This window comes from Melanotaenia boesemani, chromosome 2, assembly GCF_017639745.1.
Source record: "Melanotaenia boesemani isolate fMelBoe1 chromosome 2, fMelBoe1.pri, whole genome shotgun sequence".
NCBI classification, from domain to species: Eukaryota; Metazoa; Chordata; class Actinopteri; order Atheriniformes; family Melanotaeniidae; genus Melanotaenia; species Melanotaenia boesemani.
Window position 1 is genome coordinate 6,707,116 of NC_055683.1, and position 6,052 is coordinate 6,713,167.

The following is a 6,052-nucleotide window of genomic DNA, read 5'->3' on the forward strand; positions in this document are numbered from 1 at the left end:
TAGAGCAATGGCTTTACTAATGTAACGGAAGGACAACACACAACCATAACAGATAGATCAAAGGCTTTACTAAGGTCATTAAATTGATTAAACCACCATAATAATTAGATGAAAGGCTTTATGAAAGTAAAGAAATGAAATAAAGCCACCATAACAGGTAGAGCAATGGCTTTATTAAAGTAAAGAAAGGACAAAACACCACCATAACAGATAGATGAAAGGCTTTATTAAAGTCAAGAAAGCACAAAACACCAACATAACAGATACATCAAAGGGTTTCTTAATGTCAAGAAATTACATAAAACCACCATACCAGATAGATCAAAGGCTTTATTACAGTCAAGAAAGGACAGAACCCCACCATCACAGATAGATCAAATGCTTCATTAATGTCAAGAAATGACATAAAACTACCATAATAGCTAGATCAAAGGCTTTATTGATGTCAAGAAATGAAATAAAGCCACCATAGAGGATAGATAAACGGCTTTATTAATGTAACGGAAGGACAACACACAACCATAACAGATAGATCAAAGGCTTTATTAAGGTCATTAAATTGATTAAACCACCATAATAATTAGATGAAAGGCTTTATTAAAGTAAAGAAATGAAATAAAGCCACCATAACAGATAGAGCAATGGCTTTATTAAAGTAAAGAAAGGACAAAACACCAACATAACAGATATATCAGACGGTTTTTTAAATTTAATAAACTGTACAAACCACCACAATAGATAGATCAAAGGGTTCATTAATTTCAAGAAATGACATAAAAACCACCATAATAGATAGATCAAATGCTTTATTAATGTCAAGAAATAACATAAAACCACCAGAACAGACAGATCAAAGGCTTCATTAATGTCAATAATAGTTAGATCAATGGCGTTGTTAAAGTAAAGAAATGAAATGAAGCCCCTATAGCAGATAGATGAAAGGCTTTATTAAAGTCAAGAAATGACTTAAAACCACCATAATAAATAGATCAAAGGCTTTATTAAAGTCAAGAAAAGACAAAACACCACCATAACAGATAGATCAACGGCTTTTTTAAAGTAAAGAAAGGAAAAAACACCACCATAAAAGACAGATCAAAGGCTTTATTAAAGTCAATAAACTGACCAGTCCACCATAATAGATAGATCAACGGCTTTATTAAAGTCAAGAAAGGACAAAACACCACCATAACAAATAGATCAAAGGCTTTATTAACGTCAAGAAATGACATAAAACCACCATAATAGATAGACAAAAGGCTTTCTTAAAGTCAAGAAATGAAATAAAGCCACTATAGACGATAGATCAAAGGCTTTATTAATGTCAAGAAAGGACAAAACAGCACCATAACAGATAGATCAAAGGCTGTATTAAAGTCAATAAATTAAACAAAGCCGCCATAATAGATCGATCAAAGGCTTTATTAAGGTCAGGAAATGACATAAAACCACCACAACAGATAGATCAATCGCTTTATTAAAGTCAAGAAAGGACAAAACACCACCATAACAGATAGATCAAAGGCTTTATTAAAGTTAATGAACTATACAAACCACCATAATAAATAGATCAAAGGCTTTATTAAAGTCAAGAAACTATATAATGCCAACATAACCGATAGATCAAAAGCTTTATTAACGTCAAGAAACTATATAATGCCAACATAACCGATAGATCAAAAGCTTTATTAACGTCAAGACACGATATAGCACCAACATAATAGATAGATCAAAGGCTTTATTAAAGTCAAGAAATGAAGGAACGCCACCATAACAGATAGATCAAAGCCTTTATTAAGGTCAAGAAATGACATAAAACCACCATAATAGATAGATCAAAGGCTTTAGTAAAGTCAAGAAAAGAAATAAAGCCACCATATTAGGTAGATCAAAGGCTTTATTAAAGTTAAGTCAAGACATAACACCACCATAACAGAAAGATCAAAGTCTTTATTAAAGTCAAGAAAGCACATAACACCACCATAACAGATATAAAAAAGGCTTAATTAAAGTCAAGGAAGGACAAAACACCACCATAACAGACAGGTCAAAGGCTTTATTAAAGTCAATAAATGAAATAAAGCCACCATAATAGATAGATGAAAGGCTTTATTAAAGTCAAGAAAGGACAAACCACCACCATAACAGATAGATCAAAGGCTTTAGTAAAGTCAAGAAAAGAAATAAAGCCACCATATTAGGTAGATCAAAGGCTTTATTAAAGTTAAGACAAGACATAACACCACCATAACAGATATATCAATGTCTTTATTAAAGTCAAGAAAGGACATAACACCACCATAACAGATAGAAAAAAGGCTTAATTAAAGTCAAGAAAGGACAAAACACCACCATAACAGACAGATCAAAGGCTTTATTAAAGTCAAGAAAAGAAATAAAGCCACCATAATAGATAGATCAAAGGCTGTATTAAAGTCAAGAAAGGAAAAAACACCACCATAACAGATAGATCATAGGCTTTATTAAAGTTAATAAATTGAATAAAGCACAATAATAGATAGATCAAAGGCTTTATTAAAGTCAAGAAAAGAAATAAAGCTACCATAATAGATTGATCAAAGGCTTAATTAAAGTCAAGAAAGGACAAAACACCACAATAACAGATAGATCAAAGGCTTTATTAAAGTCAATAAATGAAATGAAGCCAACATAACAGATAGATCAAAGGCTTTATTATAGTCAAGAAAAGAAAAAAAGCCTCGATAATAGATAGATCAAAGGCTTTATTAAAGTTAAGATAGATACTGTGGGTTGGAATAATCCACCACGTATGCAATGAGCATGAGTGGGCAACTGGCCAATGTCAACATGGTCCAATAGAGGAAGCCCAAAAGGAGTGGATAGAGAAAGATTCAAAGGCTCATGAAGCGCTTGTGAATATTGTTCTGAAGAAGCGGTGGCTGAAGGATATCCATAAGTACTTGCGTTTTAGGTAGGTTTCTGTGTTTTAAAATTTAATATCTCAGTACTTTGTTTGTATGTGTGTATCTCTTTTTTAATTTTTTTTAACTTCAATAGATCTACAGCTTACTTGGAGAGCTTTCACAACCACGTCCTCATGTATGCATTTTACCTGTGTGGCAGCCAAATGGTCACGGCGATACTATTCAACTCTATCCGAGTGCTCAGCGCTGGAAGCTACAGCTCGTGTTCCTCGGCCTCTGCCTCTGCCTCGTACCTTGAACCCTCTTGCCCGTCCTCTCGACCGTCCACCTGACCTGCCTCGGCTCAAACGCTGCGGACTTTGTGACACATTGTCCCCGTCACTCTGAAAACACAAGTGCACAAATTGACATGTCTATAACATTCAAACCTGCAAATTCTGCATTGTGTTATCGTGTCACTCTCTGTTAGTCTAAGTCAGTCTAATATTAGCTGAATATTTGCGAACATTTATAACGTTATAATTAACCTAGCAACTAGATAGCTAATCACATAGCTTTGCCTCATTTACTAGCATTGTTTATTCCATAATGCTACATTGCAATTTTAACATGTACTACTTCGCAAACAACACAGTAAATTACAATTTTCAGCGTGAGGCAGAACTTGTTTAAACAGTTACTTACTGGTTCACTTGGAGTTGAAAAACTGGATGCCATCTCAGCTCCTAAATAAGTCTTGTGGACGGTGGAGATGAAAGTGGCGTTGCTGTGTGAATTGGGGGTGGGAGGGGTGAGGAGTATTGCTCATTACTGCCACCCTGTGGTGGTTTGTGGAGGTGACGGAGTTGTGTTTTATTTATTACTGCCACCTGGCGTTGGAAAGAATTGCCGTGAAATCCTACAAATTCTGCCTTTAAAGGTTTCATGTTGCACGTAAAAGCGGTAAAGTCTGGGTTTGGGACAATTACAATAATCTTAACAGTTTATTAATGATTCTTTCATAATACATTACAGTTGTGTAACATGTCAACCAAACGACTATGAAAGTTTAGCTTTTAGAGTGCTGACTATATTTAAGAGAAATATGTTAAAAGCAATGTGAAATACTGAAGATGGAATAAACTTCCAAAAACACTTTATTTAATTTTTTTCCTAAATTCTTTCCTGAGTTAAATTGTACATTTGAGGTTGTGCAGAAAATAATTCTAGAGACAGAAAGAAACAGGTTTTCACCCAAAGTCCAAACTCTGAAAACACTGCTGGCGTGGAAATGGCTAAAACGAGAGCACATTTCACACACGGCCCAACATACTGTTCTTTCTTTATAACTGTTGTTAAAGGGTTCATGTTGCACTTTAAAGCAGTAACCAAGTCTCTGGGAGAAGTAAAATAGTCTCAGCAGCTTTAAAGATTATTTCATAATACATTTTTCAACTTTAACAGTTTTGTAACATGTTAGCCAAAAGCCTTTTGTGTGTGTAAATTTAAGAGAAACTTGAACAGTAATGTAAAATACTGAATATACTTTTAGTCACATCTTTCTTTTTTCATTTCTTAGACAGTAGTAAGCTGCTGCATATTTAAGAAATACATTTTTTCCTCAAAACTTGACAAGTTTGAACATTGTCTAATATTATATTGAATCCATTACTGTCTGCAGACTGTCAGGTGAACTGGGAGTGCCATTAAGGGGGTTATTTTTTATTTATTTACTCGTTTATATTTTTGTTAGTCTTTGTTAGATATGGTTTTTTTTCTGTTTAATTTTTTTTGTGAATTAAGAAAACTAAAAACATGTGTGCACTTAAGAAACTGAGAACAGTGTTCTGCGGTTTTTTTGTTTTTATAAGGTCCCTACACAGCTTTTGTAAGCCAGCGTCACCATTTTATTAGACTGTTGTTGTTTTTTGGCTTAAATACAGTTTGGTTCAAACATGTAATGACTGTGTTTTTATTCCTACATTTGGCACCAAAGTTTTGATTTTATTTTGTTGAATGAACTTGAAGAAATCATGGAAATCATTTCCACCTAATTAATTAATTTATTTTCAACATTAAACATTTCAGTTCTTTAAACCAAATATCCTTGGTTTGGGTCAACCAAATATATCTGAGTAAAGAAAACTCATTCTTTATGATTTACTCTGATCCTATTTAGATAAGTCTTTTAAACTCTTTTTTAATTAGTTTATATTAGATTATATTAGATACAGTGAAGTTAATTTAACCGATGTAAATTAAGTTGAACTAACATAAAGTATTAGTTTAAATCAAACTGATGTAAAATTAGTTAAACAGACACAACTGAACTGACTCACACTAGACAAAAATAAGTTAAACAATTTAATTTAATTGTGTGGAAATGATTTCCATTATTTTTTTTAAGTTCATTCAACAAATTATTTCTTTTAGTGTAGTGATGCTCTGGTCGTCTCAATAATAATAAATAATAATAAATTTTATTTGTATAGCACTTCATATTGCAGGTAATCTCAAAGTGCTTACGGAAGACAGGAAAAATAATAATAAAAATAAATTAATTAATTAAAAAAGCTGTTTCCTCCCCCTCCTCTCATTTTGTTCCATGAATGGCTCTCAGTGATCAGCTGATCGACTTATCTCTTGTTGTGTTAGTTCATCGTTCAGCTGAGATGCAGGAAACTAGCAGGTCATGATTCACACATCACGTTTTTACCCCAAAGTGTTGTTTTTGGCAAAATCTTCTAGAACAAAGTAGCTGACGAAAGGATGTAGCCATGGAAAGGATTTATACTTCAGCTATGCAGGGGCGGGTCTAGAAAGTTTCTGATGGGGGGCCAGACAGGAGAACTAACCAGGAAAATGGGGGCACAGATGAGACCATTTCTTTAGGTCTAGATTTTATCAAATTTTGACCTGATTATTACAACTAAAGTGAAGAAAAACTTGTAAAACAAACTGCCAATGATGTGTTTTATCAGCAGGTGTTTACTTTGGGTGATGCTGCTGTAGGACTTTTATCACTGCTGCACAAACACTCACTTCAGTGATAAAAGGAAAAACATGTTTTTAACCAGATCATCATTTTTATCAGTTTCTTCATCAATGTTAGCTGTTCAGTCGTCACATCTGCTGGTTTTATGACAGAAATTATCACCATGGAGACG